This window comes from Delphinapterus leucas, chromosome 18 (genome assembly GCF_059928025.1).
Source record: "Delphinapterus leucas isolate spDelLeu-1000000601 "Yukka" chromosome 18, BTC_Dleu_Yukka2, whole genome shotgun sequence".
Lineage (NCBI taxonomy): Eukaryota > Metazoa > Chordata > Mammalia > Artiodactyla > Monodontidae > Delphinapterus > Delphinapterus leucas.
The window spans coordinates 65,867,728-65,882,113 of record NC_143146.1 but is presented as its reverse complement, the minus strand read 5'-3'; positions in this window follow the sequence as shown (position 1 = coordinate 65,882,113).

Genomic DNA, 14,386 nt, shown 5'->3' with positions numbered 1-14,386 from the left:
TTAAGTTACTGCCGTACATCTGGTGTCCATCCAGGAGCTCAAACAAAAAGGAAGTCGCAGCTGACATTATTGATATTGGATCTAACAAATAGTCTATTGTTTTAGGGGGAAAAAACCCTAAATTAAACAGTGAGCCCTTGAAATATCACAGATTAAGCATGGACAGCAGCATCAAAAGAAATTTGCTCATTTCTGGGAAGAAACAGTGATAAAAAGTAAACCAAAATGAAAAAGATACACAGGCAATACACACAGAAATCTGTGCTTTTACATAAAAGAAATTATAAAGAACATTTGCTTGATTTATACTTCAATAAGAAAGAAAATTAATAGCATTTTAAAAAGTTATATGGAAGACCTCATACCTATTCACGGTCCTGTGTGTGCAGGTGGCTATAAATTCCTTCTACGAACATTTATTGAGTATTTTTTAATAGATTGATTTTTTGATTTTTGGCTGTGTTGGGTCTTCGTTGCTGCGCGCGGGCTTTCTCTAGTTGCGGCGAGTGGGGGCTACTCTTCCTTGCTGTGCGCAGGCTTCTCACTGCAGTAGCTTCTCTTGTTGCGGAGCACAGGCTCTAGGTGAGCGGGCTTCAGTAGTTGTGTCACACGGGCTCAGCAATTGTGGCTCACGGGCTCTAGAGCACAGGCTTCAGTAGTTGTGGTGCACAGGCTTCAGTAGTTGTGGTGCACAGGCTTAGCTGCTCTGCAGCATGTGGGATCTTCCCGGACCAGGGCTCGAACCCATGTCTCCTGCTTTGGCAGGTGGACTCTTAACCACTGTGCCACCAGGGAAGCCCTTATTGAGTATTTAACTTCATATCAGGCACTATTCTAGCACCAGCATCGCATGTTTAACACGTCAGGTAAGATCCTTTCCTTCATTGAACTTACTTTCTTATTGGGATGGACAGAAATATGAAGATGAACATAGGCTTTAAATTATTTTTGAAATTATGAGTGCTATGGAGAAAATCACCATAGGAAGTGAAACTGGGGGTTAGTGAGGTGGGTAGAAAACTACTTTGGTTGGTGGTCTGAAAAGACCTCTTTGAGGCGGTGAATTTCAGCCTGTATAATGAGTAGGGAATAGGCACTGCACTCCAGGAAGAGGAAGAACGAGAATAAACGCTGTGAGCCAGGACAAATATTGGAACATTTGAGGGAAAGAAAGGAAAGCAGGGCATCTTGAGTACAATGCATGAGGAAAAGAGAGGTAAGAGACATCAAAGTCAAAGACAGGTCAGGGGGCAGTCCCCCTCAGGCTAGGCATCTGTTATGACTTACAGTTCAGTTTAAAATTGTGCAATAACAGTTTATCCCACTGCTACTTAAAAAAGAGGGAGATGGCTAGGTCAGCTCTTGGCTGGACCTCATATTACAAGACATTTCTGGAGTTGACAGCTGCTTTCTGCAGTGTGGTTGGCATCATAAAGCAGGTGTCAGAAGCAAGGTGTTGGGATGAACAAGAGAGGACGATTTTTGTGGGTTAATCCACTCTTCTTTATCTTTTTCTGAGACATGTTTACAATATCTCTTTGGACCGAGAAGCAGGGAAATTTCTCTGATTATGGAAGCATAAGATTTTGTGCTTTAGCGTAAGAGTTTACTAAGATTTTGTGTAACGAGAATGTTTCCTTCTAAACATTGGATATAATTCCCATGGGCTACTGCAGTTGCATTATGTGATTCCTGATTCCTATTAACTCTCATATTTTACGATCGTTTGAAACCTGGTTCTGGAAGTAGCAGGACTGAGGCAAGGAATGGTGACAATCTGAATGTATCTAGAATCAGTTAAGACTTCAGATTTGGGGAATAACAAAAGTTCTCAACAGCTTGGTAGAACAATGCAACAAGATAATGGATGATAAGCAGATGGAAGGTCTGGAGAGGCACCGAGCTTCCAAAAATCCTGTGTTTGAGGAAAAAATACCTATTCATGGAATCTCGGATTCCATGTCAGAATTCCAACATCTAGAAGAACTGAAAGAGGAAGGACTCATTGGCAAAGGGATTTGGGAGAAACATCATGATACAAGTGTGCTCTGGACTCTTGACCAAATGGAAACTTTGAATGAAGCATCCTGGTTCAGACTATAATTGACTCAGAGAACAAGCATAGCGGCCTTCTTTGGGTCTTTCAAAACTTTGGACATCAGCTGGAAAGATCACTCCACTGAAAGGAGAGATTTGATTAATTGTGAACTCGCCTTAATGATAAGTGAGGAGAAATAAACACCGAGAATTTTTTTTCAGGTTTATGATAGCCAGGTGGAGTGACTGTGACATATTGTTGTTAGACATAGAAAAACAGGAAAATGTTACATATATGGGCTTAACCTCATTTTTAAAATACAGCTTTAAAAATTTGGTATTGTCAAATATAATGGCTAGGCTCTCAATAATATTACTCAACAAGAATGAAAACAAACAGGAAAATTCTCAATCATAAAGCTCAAGAGAAGCATATGGTATTCTCTGGGTTGCCTCTTCTGGTGTAGAACCACACAAGCTGGGGCAACGGTAATCCGGGGCTCTGTGTTCTCAGTGTACTGCACCCAAGGCAGAGCCTCCATTTCACAAAGTGGAAGAAAAGGACCCCCAGTTCTTAACTGCACTAGCCAGGACTACAGGCAGCTGGGGGCAGGATGAGAATCGCTGAAACCCCTTTCTTCCCCAGAAGATAACCCTCTGACCGGGAGCTGGGCGAGGGGCAGGACAGCAAGGCTGTGTTCTTGGGGGCAGGAATTTCCAGTGGACTGTCCCTCTTGCTGAGCTGGGAGGGGGGAGGGAGGGTCTTGGTTCAAATACCACAGACTTGCCTTTCTTATACAACTCTTCACAGGATGCCTTGAATAGACGTTACTTCATTTCCTGTTTGTCCTTAGGACAATTTCCAGAGCCTTTAAATATTGTTTTAAAAATGACCTTTATCAGCTTTTCCAGAGAACAAGTCATTGGAGTTCCTCACACTTTTATCACCCTCCGCTTTGCTGTCAATCCATCATCAATGCGTTATTCTTTTCCAACTGTATGAGAATCCACATAGTTTATTTTATTAAAACATCATCGAATAACAGCACAAGTATTTATGTAGGATAATTATTCAGTCCATTTCTCTGTTTCTAAGAAAGCTTTCAGTAGACCAGGAAGTGAATTTTCTTCTTCTGAAATCTCAGCAGAGAAAGTTCTCTTTCCACTCCTGCAATCTGTGAGTATACTGCCAACAGCAGGTTACTCCTGGTGGTGTGAAGAGAGTTAGCATGATGAAGTTTGTTGATGACAGGCCAAAGGAGAAGATTAAGGTATATATACTGAACGCCCAGCACTTAGTATTGCCGTCAACTGTGTAAGTGAATTACTGAACGTCTGACTCAAGGAATCGGCTCAGGCAGGTCAATGTCGAGGGTGTTGCCTTCTTGGGATCTCTTCACTACCACATCCTACTCTTCCTAATTCCCTACCTCCATTCAACACCTCCATTCAACATTTACAACTCATTTAGAATGTCCTGAGCAGGGCATTGGGCCAAGGTCACTCAGAGACATTTAATAGGGACACTGCTTGAAAAGTGGTCATGGCCCGTTGGATGAACTTGCCCTATGAAATGAGAATGGTAGGAGGGCTATTGTGTCGATTTTCATCCAATGCCTCTGTGTGCCCATGACAATCTGTTTTTCAGAGAAACTTATTTCATGGCTTTTTTCTTTTTCTGTCCTCTGGTGAGAGAGATTAGGGTCCAAAAGGTGAAGAAAATTGCGAAGAAGCCGATCAGACACAGTGCAGCCTGACAAGCCAGTGGAGCAAAGTGGGGCAGCCTAGAGATTATAAACATAGGAAAGTCTGGGACTTGCTGTTACCTAATCAGAATGCCAAAGCCTCTGCCATGCCTCTGGTCCTTTTGTTTTTTTAACTTTCTGGCCAAGCCTAATTTGCCTTTTGGAATAACACATTAGCAGGCTTAGAACATTATACCACACAGCACATGTGGATGGTATGGGGAGAAAACAAACAGAATCAAAAAAGGACTAAATCATTTCTAACTCAGAAAGGAAAGAATGCAGACCACCAACACTGAATAATTGCATCTCACTATAAATAGCACATTCACTGAGAAGGCAAATCAGCCGGGCAATGGCTGAAGGATGTCTTCAGAGTGTTTGCTTGGTTTCTTTTTGGGAAATAGATTCTTTGACTGCAGTAGCTGGTGAATTAAATGAAGTTCTGACTGCACAGACATCTAACACAAACCAAAGAGATTTCTTGGTTTATCTTATTCATTTGGTGCAGAAAATCAAGTTCAACTAGAACAGTAACACTTTTATCCAGAAGGGTTTTATTAAATACACTGCCCATTATAAAATTGGCCACATAGTGGAAAGCAAGAAAAAAAGGAATATTTTAATTTATGCGTGGAGAAGCCCTCAGGTTTACATTCTCAGTCTACCAAACTGTAGATTTAATACAAAAAATTTAGAACAGTGTTTTCCCTCTTACAGCTGCTTAGGAAAAATTAGATATTAGAAGAGGGAAACTGGAGAGCTTTTGGGGAGAGATACTGAGAGTGATAGCCAACAGGCCAGGTTCTAATCTCCTGTAATATTTGACTTCAAATTCGGTTAAATCTGTGTCCTCCCTACCAGGTTCCAAGCTTGCAAGGCAGAGATTCACTCTTTTTTGTTGTTGCTGTTAGAGAGTCACTCTTATTCAGTGCTGAATCCACAGTTTTAACAACACTGCCTAAAACATATTAGCTGTAATAAATAGATGAATAATATTCTAAGATATTTCCAGTGAAGAAAATAATGTTTGGGGGGTAAAGCTACATGTTGTCACCTTTCCTTGGTTTTCTACAGTCAACATCATCAGGAAAAGACATGTCTGAGTCCAAATGGGGCAGAACGCCAGCTTCTTAGCTTGGGGGCCGGGTTAGAAACCTGGCATTATAGTCATTAGAGTGACACAAATATTCTGCTTCTTCTCCAGCCAGGAGTATGACAGACTTGCACTTTCTCACTTCCTTTTAAGGTATGATTGTTTTCACCAATGAAATGTGAACAGAAATGCCATGCTACATTTCTGAGGACCTGTGCACAATTGTTCACGTTTCCTGCCGTGTTCATTTTGGAAGCATGGATCAAGTTGGAACCTCCATCAGCCAAGGTCCCTGAGTGACCAGGGAGATGAGAGCCTTCCAATCCCTGTAAACAAATACTTTCAAAAGTTATTGCCTGCTTTCAATTCTACTTATTTTTTCCAAAATTAAAAATGAATGGGAAATCAGTTAAAACAGTATAGAAAAGCCAACAAATGGCATGCTAATCGTATAAGACTAGGTCCACCTCCACAATCTCTCTGGAAAACAGCTAGAGTGCTTATTTAGCAGTTTGGATGGTTGGTTAGACTACCAAAAGGAACTCCGACTTTCTGTACTTAGATCCATTTTATGTCCAGTTTCACAACTTGTCTTACACTTTGTTATAATTACTGTCACAAACCTTAAACCACAGTGTATTGGTGAAGTTCCTAGGGAATATTCTATAGCTCATAAATATAAAAATACTTTACATATAAAACATTATGAGAATAAAAATGCTTGTAATATACCAACATCAGATATTCTTGTAAAATGAGACAAGCTACAGGATTTAATAATCTTATACTTTATCCTTAGGATATTCTGCAAAACAGACAGGCATAAAGGAGTATAAATATAATTACAAATTAAAACATCTATTTAAAATATCTATAGTAATAAAACAATAATTTAAAGACTTGTTCTTCACCATGAATAATCCAGTTCTAGATAATCGATATACTTGTGTGTTTCAGATAGCCTTGGGAAAGTGACGAGGTTTAGGATGTTGGCTTCAGGTGCAGCTGATTTGGAAGAAATGCATCCAGATACCTCTTCTCTACTTTTTCTCTTTTTCCTAAACTAAATTCCCAGGAACTCTAATACTAATATTCTTAGTAACAAAAATCGTAACAACAACACATGTACACCTTCTAACACACAATGTCAACAACAGTAAAATTCCTTTTTATTTTGAACTTCATATGACTACAGTTCAACTCATTTATGTCCCACGACAACCTGATGAGGTAGGAGCTACTATTATTTTTATTTTTTTTTTTGCGGTACGCGGGCCTCTCACTGCTGTGGCCTCTCCCGTTGCGGAGCACAGGCTCCGGACGCGCAGGCTCAGCGGCCATGGCTCACGGGCCCAGCAGCTCCGCGGCACGTGGGATCTTCCCTGACCGGGGCACGAACCCGCGTGCCCTGCGTTGGCAGGCGGACTCTCAACCACTGCGCCACCAGGGAAGCCCCTATTATTTGTATTTTTAATGATAAGAAACTGGGTGGAAAAGAGTGTCCTGTGTGATGCCCTTGGAGCGTCATACATTTGCTCTGTCTTTTTGACTTTCCCTACACCTGCTACGCCAGCTCCAGGTGACCTGCCACCACACACTGGAACAGAGAAATGCAGGACCTACAATTTGGGCCAAGACACCTACGTTGTAATTCATGCTCTACAGGTACCAGCTATCCTTATTCTAAAATGGGGAAAAATCAATACAGTAGGGTCTTTATGAGAATTGAATGAGATATCATATGTTAGCCACTTAGCTTAGTGCCTGCCACATAGCAAATTCTCAATAAATTGTATCAGCTATTATAAATCCTTGCTTCTCAGCCACTAAAAATATTTAGGCTATGAAAAACTCTGCCAATTGACCCACCAGAAATGACTGCTATGTAATTACAATGTACTTTGAGTTCATCTTCTGTGTACTCTTTAAGCTTTTGCCAAAGCAATATTTCAAATGTTATTTATCCTGAAGCCTGCGCTAGACGCACTCAGAGTCTGCCACAAAAGTGCAAAGTCATACAGCATGGATTTCTTCATCCATAACACAGATATTAATTGAGTTTATGAGAAGTCAGTATGGGGTAGATGTTAAGAGCTCAGGTTTTGGAGCCAGATTCCCCAGTTCTAACTCCAGCTCTGCCACTCTTTGTATCTTAGTTTTCTCATTTCTAAAGTAATGCTCATAATTTCTACTTAATACGTTTGTTTTGAGGCTTGAATGCATTAATACATGGAAAGTGTTTTGAACAGTGCCTGACATACAGTAAGCGTTATATAAGTTTTTTTAAAAATTGAAGTATAGTTAATTTACAAAATTATATTAGTTTCAGTTGTATAACAAGTTTTGCTAAATGAGTTAATCAAAGCTATTAGATATCAACGATGAGTTTGTTAGCTACAGCTCAGGATTCAGAGAAAAAATGTTGTGATCCATATATAACATCTTCTCTCAAAGAATTTTAGAGTCTTTGGGGAGTTACAGATGCAAACACAACTAGAAAACCAGGTGGTAAGTAAAATAGAAGATGTACAAAATAGTGCAAGCAGAGAGTCTAGTGTACTTCAGTGATAGAGCAGTTAGGGTAGAGATGAATATGATTTCCATTTTATGGGAGAGAAATCAAAAAGAAAGATGAACTGGTCATGCAGCTACTGAATGTTAGCAGAAACACGAACCTAAACTTCTAACTTTGGACCCCAAGGTTTCCACTACATCATTCTGTTTCTATTTTCCCTACATTATTCCTTTTCTCACTCACACATTTTTCTACCTAACAAGCCAGGGGAAAAAAATGGAAGAGAATCTTCTTATCTTTCCACCAAAGGAACCAACCTATTTATATTTGCAGCCATACGTTGCAGTCACAATTCACACTCCTGCGTAAGGTCAGCACCTCAATTTGGGGAGTTGACCCCCTTTTCTCTCAACTACTCAATTATTTCACTCCTGAAATTCTTCCCTTTCTCCCCTGCACTATTGTTTTCTCATTTTTAAATTGTTTCTGCTGTCATACTAACATGAGGTAAAATCCCATGCCCTCCAGCTTCTGTCCTATTTTTCTGCCTCATTTTATAGCCAAATTTCTGGGAGTAATTTATAGTCACTGCCCCAATTCATCCACCTCCTCTTCTCTCTTGAGCCCATTACAATTAGACCACTTTCCCACCACTTCAACGGAACTGCTTGTTAAGGTCATTTCTGAGCTCTAGATGACCAAATCCAAGAGTTATTTCCCAGTTTTTATCTCATGCAACACAGTTGGAGAAATGGATAAATATTAATAAATGAAGAATTGAAAGCCCTAGAGGCTCCCAGAGAAATCTGTTGATCATAGAAGCCTGAGTTTATGAAACTTTATGACCAAGAAGAACACCCACTTGATGAAGTCTTACTGCATCTCAAAAGGAGAATTTAGAAAAGGGTACTCCTAAGATTTGAGACTGGGTTTTAGTCATAGGGTCTTTGTAGAGTGGAAATTGGTTAAGTGAGGCATAGGTATGGAAGGTCAGAATTTGTAAACTGAGTTCCGAGGGGGGCAGGAGGGTGGGGAAAGAAAGTGGTCTTATCTTTGGAATATAGGAGCCATTCAGAATTTATCTCTGGTCTTGTCTTGGAAAACATGAATCTCAAAGAGCTGCTCTTCAAATTTCTGAGCTTAGACAGTTTTGTTGCGTGCTATGTCAATACTTTGGTACAGGTTGTCTGTGTTGAGAATCATAGTATAGTTTTTTTTGCAAGAAGGGGCTTTTATTCCATCTCAAAAGGATTCTTAGCCCTTTCATATCTAAGGGATCTGGAACATTTGGTCTGGCTACTCAGTTACTTCGACAGCCCTTTAAGAATGTTTTGATTCTCATCCTGACCCTTAAACTCACTTATAAGCATGCCTGTCTATATATTTCCGCTTCTAAGAATCAATATTTTCAGTTGGATTTTCAAGCATATGTCTTTATTTCCTTGTACAGTGCCTCCTCCATGATATAAATAGCCTCCCATCTGAAGTGGAAGCATTGCCATGGCCTGAATTAATGATCATGGCTCTAATGGTTACAGGCTTTCTCTCCTGGAACATCCCTAAAATTAGCCTCCTGGAACATCCCTAAAATCCTAAAAGTAACAAAAAAGCCACTGAGAGTGGAAGCAAACAATGTTCTATGGTTTGTATAATTTACCCCATAGGAAAGACTTAGACCAAGGGATGATTCTATCACTTCAATTATCTTATTTTCTATTCCACAGAAGTGTAGAAGCTAAAGGTTAGAAATGATGGGCAGTCCTATTATGTGCTGGTACTCAGTTAGCAGTGAGTAGGTATCACTGAATATCTACCAGTAGAGAAGGACAGAAGAAAGAAAGAAAAAACATCTAAAAGACTAATAAAACACATTTGCTTTTCCAATATGCATTACATATCTTATGACTCCTGATAAGACCACGTTTCATGTAATTTAATATTTTTTGATGATTCAGTTATCATTATTATCAACTATTTTAATTATTATATTACAATGCACAAAAGCCCTCAGAATCTGGCTAAAGTTGTTTTATCTTATCCCAAATAAGTACTTTTCCAAGGTCTCGCTGTATTGTGAGACAATATAATAACAAACAAAAGTCCTGGAAATATGGAATGAATTGTAGAAAGATTTTAATAGAAATGAATATAATTTTACAACAGACAATATCAGGGCTTCAAGAATTATGCATTGATTACCCGGAGAATTTTCTTGGGATTAAGACTTCATCTGCCCATGGTGCCAGAGAGCTGACTGCCTGCCCTACCTGGGCATTTGAATGCATAACGCAGAAAAAACCAAGAATGTCGTACTGGGTTATCAGCATGTACTGTGATCCATCTTGGACAAGAGCCAGTAGGGCTGTTATCATCTTCCAGTAGTTAGAACATCATTACACAGTTTCTACAAATAGTTAGCTTTCATTCTGATGCAATTTTAACTGTAGCATTTGCCATAATAAGCTATGTAGGCTAAGAATACTGTCAACAAAAGTGTTAATCAGACGATTATTGTAACCAGTGTATTTGAGATTTTTTAAAGCTGTTCTGCAGCTTAACAAGCATGTGTCTGGCATGACCTTTCTCTGCCAGTGGCAAGTTGTATTCACTGAAGGACAGTAAACATGAAAGGAGAAACTACACATCTTGGTGCTTTAACTTTTGCTACAGCTGTGCTTTGTTTAAAGCTTATAGATTTATGCAGCTGCTTCATGGCATCCTTTCCCTCCGTACCTGATGGGAAATATTGATATTTTGAGTTAAAGAAGATGACCAACTTTCCTTTTCAGCATTTCATAAGCATGCCCTTAGAGCAGTTGCCTGTACTATCTTTGCTCGTGTTATTTCCTAACCTATTATTAATACAAATTTTGCAAACACGGTATTGAACTTATACTTTTCTGTGGTAACCTTTTATTCTTATCTATAATGGAGATTTTGATTGTATATTACTTTGATTCTTCACACGTTTGTAATTTATCAAGCAGCCATTACCTGTAATTATAAGACAATATATTTTTATCATCTGACATGGTGGAATATTTCCGAGAATTGGCCTGATCCTCTCTACTAATATCCCTTCAGAAGTACAAACTTGGACAAAATGGCACTGATTCAAAATGCTAAACATCCTTGTGCGTTGTAAACTTGATCGGATTAGAAATTAACTTGCAATCCAATAGTAAATTAGGCACTTCAAGAGAAACATTAATGAAATGAAACAAATAATTTGGTTTTATACTGTATATTAAAGCAGTGATCTACTTAAGAAACTCTTATGACAGGAAAATATATCTGTGAAAATATGAGTCTACAGTCCTGTTTATATGCAATTACAAAATGGGCTACTTTGAAGTCAGCTTTTATTTTTTCTGAGCAAAATTAACAGTCATTCTCTGTAGAATCAATTGGACAAAGCTGTAGTATACCCAACTCAGCATTTACGATTACAAAGTAAATGATCCACCTTCAGTCATGGTAGTTAGATTAAAAAATAAATGTCATATATTAAGGTAAAATCTAACTGGGAAGGCTGACTACTGCCTGAAGGTAGATTTTATCTAAGTATTTCAATATACATTACAAGTATTAAATACATTTTCTTCGAATTCACATAAGCTATGGATTAAGAAAGCTCTATATACAGCCAGAAAGTAAATCCTGGAAAGTATGCCAAAAGCCTAGAAGAAATCAAGGGGTAAAAATGTAAATCAAAGAGCAGACCTAAAAGGAGGTAGTGTACAGTGTCTTGTCTTGTTTTATCTTCATAGAAACTCGTGTCAGCTTCATGTGGGAGACGTAGCCCAGGCCCAATGCCTTGTGCTTGACACTTGGCTTCAGAGTCAGTAAATAAAACTGTCTTCCAATTTCCCTCAGTTTGCCTGACTTTAAATACCTCAACCATCCCACTATAAAAAGTCACAAAACCAATTGTAAGGAGAAAGAACACATCATACAAAGGCATCTTGAATCCCTTCACTACTCTCCATCCCCACTGCTCTCCTAGCATCAAAATCTTTATTTAATCCTACGTCTAAACAGCTATCTCTGGTGCAAATGAACACTTGCAATGTTGATTCCAAGATACCGTAAGATCCTGAAGCGGTTTTAGATCTCTCCAAAGGTAGTCACTTTTGTAAAACACATTGTATGCAGCTCCCTTTTACAATACAGTTTTATACAGAACCCCATTATATAAATGAGAAAAAAAAGCAGATATTCCATGGTAGAATCCCAGGTGTCAGCCTTAGAGGAACTGCTGGGTTCCCTAAACCATGTAAAACCCTTCAGGAGTACAATGGAGGGGATGTGATGTAGCAATTAGGAGGACGGACTAAGGAGTTAGATTGTCTGGTTTGGAATCTGAGCCCTGCCATTTTCTAACTGTGTGAGGCCACTTAGGCTACTTAACTTCTCTATGTCTTGGTTTCCTCATCTGTAGTTTAGAGTTATGAGAATTAAGGGAGTTAACATTTGTAAAGTATTTAGAGTACAGCAAGTCCCCTACATACGAACCTTCAAGTTGCGAACTTTCAAAGATGCATTCCATCAGCGTCAGGTGTGAGTGAAATTGCAGCTTGCCCTCCATCCCCTATTGCTGACGATCCTTCAGCTCTACCATCTCCCACCTCCTCTCCCTCCTTCAGTCAGTAACTCTTCCTGCCTGTTCACTCAATGCCAGCCCCTGTATGTCTGCTGTTGTACTGGACTGCTGTACTTTTCAAGGTGCTGTGCTGGAAGATTAAAAATGTTTATTTTTTGTGTTTGTCTTTTATGTATTATTTGTGTGAAAAGTATTATAAACCTATTACAGTACAGTACTGTATAGCTGATTGTGTTAGTTGGGTACCTAGGCTAACTTTGTTGGACTTAATGAACAAATTGGACTTAACAAATGTGCTCTCAGAACAGAACTTGTTCATATGTAGGGAGACTTACTGTAGTCATATAACAGTGTTTGTCTAAAAAGAAGTCTTCCTTAATTTATTCATTTTAATGTTCTTTGAAATGAAGAGTAAGAACATGTACTATTATAAGACAAGGTTTTATTGCCCAGGATATTATACTTCCTAACCAGATTATTCCTCTGAAATCTACTATCCATTGGTTGGTCTTATCCTAGAGAAATCAACCACCACGGTGATTCCAGACCTGAACCTGTATGTTTTATGTGAATTCCTGGGTAATCCCAGGTGGGCTATGCCATTCTACAGTACATTCATTTTTGAAGATTAATGAGAATTTTGAAAAAAAAAACTATAAAAATAATTATTTCTAATTTAGAATCATTTTCTCAATCTGCTCTTCTCTGGCTTTCTCTACATATTAACATAATTAACACATAGACTAATATAGTGTGAATAATATCTCTCAAAAATATCCCAAGGCATTTTCAATGGCCTCCAGCAATCATTGTGCAATTTTCACTCTGTCTGAAGCAGAGGTCAGCCAACCAACAGTCCTTTACCAACCAAGCTGTGTTTTCTACTTGTATATCTGGAGTTTGAATGAAGCCATCAGAAATCAGCCAGGATTAACATTTAGGAAGTAATCATAGTACTAGTTTTCATTAGATTTTTTGTGTTTTGTTTTGTTTTTGTGACGATTTATAAGCCATTTATTTAGACATAATATTAAACAGCCAGGTATGAGAGGAGAGATGAAGGATGACGATGCCCATCACACTGAAATGTCTGCTTGCGCAACTAATTGTTGCACGCTGCACATTCCTCTTATTCCTAGCTGACGACTCTGGCTATTTAGGGTCTGTCATTCTCTGGCTTGCAGTGTAGATTTTTAATTTTGACAAATGTACAGCTGATTGTAGGGCATAAAGCTTCTGACATAGGAGAGAGAAACAGGGCATTTAATAGCATTTATTTCTGGGGGAAATTACAAGAATTTGCATTGAACTGAAGAAAATGACTGCAAAAGAGGGAAAGCACACCGTGCTACAGAGAGCAAAAAGCACATTCTGTCCCGGTACATTCATTACCCACTGGGTTCAAACGGAACACAGCTCTTTCTCTGGAGCCACCTCCATGATTAGGGCTCTAAAGGATGGTGTCACGGTAAAATAAAAAGCTGGTTGGGAAAACTGCTAGTTGGTAGAATGTGTGTTTGAAGTTTTACAGCAGACACTGGGCTTGCATAATACCATCATTGCCTGTGACTACATCTGCATGTGTCTAGTTAGAAAAGGTCATTTAATTGCTGAGTCTTCTCAAGAAAAAGAAAAAACCTGGCTAAAAGAATAAGATGGATAAATGGCTAAAATAATGCCAATAGCTATTCAAAACTACATGCTTTCAGTTACTTTCATATTACATTCTTGGCTCAAAGCAAACATTTCCCTTTCTTCTGCATTTTGCATGTTGGAAATGTGCAAACAGGAAAACAAACAAAATACTACAATGAGAAACTAGTTTTTAAATTCTTATTTATGAGATAATGGTTATTTTTCTGATTACAAAAATGATATCTGTTCATTGTATAATACATGGAAAAAAGGAAAGTGATCATAAGGAAATAAAAATAACCATTAATCTACTGCTAATATTTTAAGCAGATTCTTTTTCCTGTGTGTGTGTGTGTGTGTGCATGCATGCGTGTGTGTGTGTGTGTATGTGTTGGGGGGATATGAGAGTTAATATTTCTATACCCTTTCATTTTACTTAAACTATACCATATAACTTCCCCACATCATACACATATATGTTATATATATTATATTAATATATATTATATGTATGGACACCATGATTTATTTATTTAAACATTTTACAATTACGGACATTTACATTGAAAGTTTTTAAAGTATTATGATGAATATTGATGCACAAGTATCTTGTACGTAAGTTATTTCTCTAAGATAAATTCCCAGAAGTGTCAATGCACTATCAAAGTGAATGAAGATTTATGTCTCTCAATAACTTGATACCACTTTCCAGATAGGTTGATCAGTTTATACTAATACCAACAATGTATGCCACA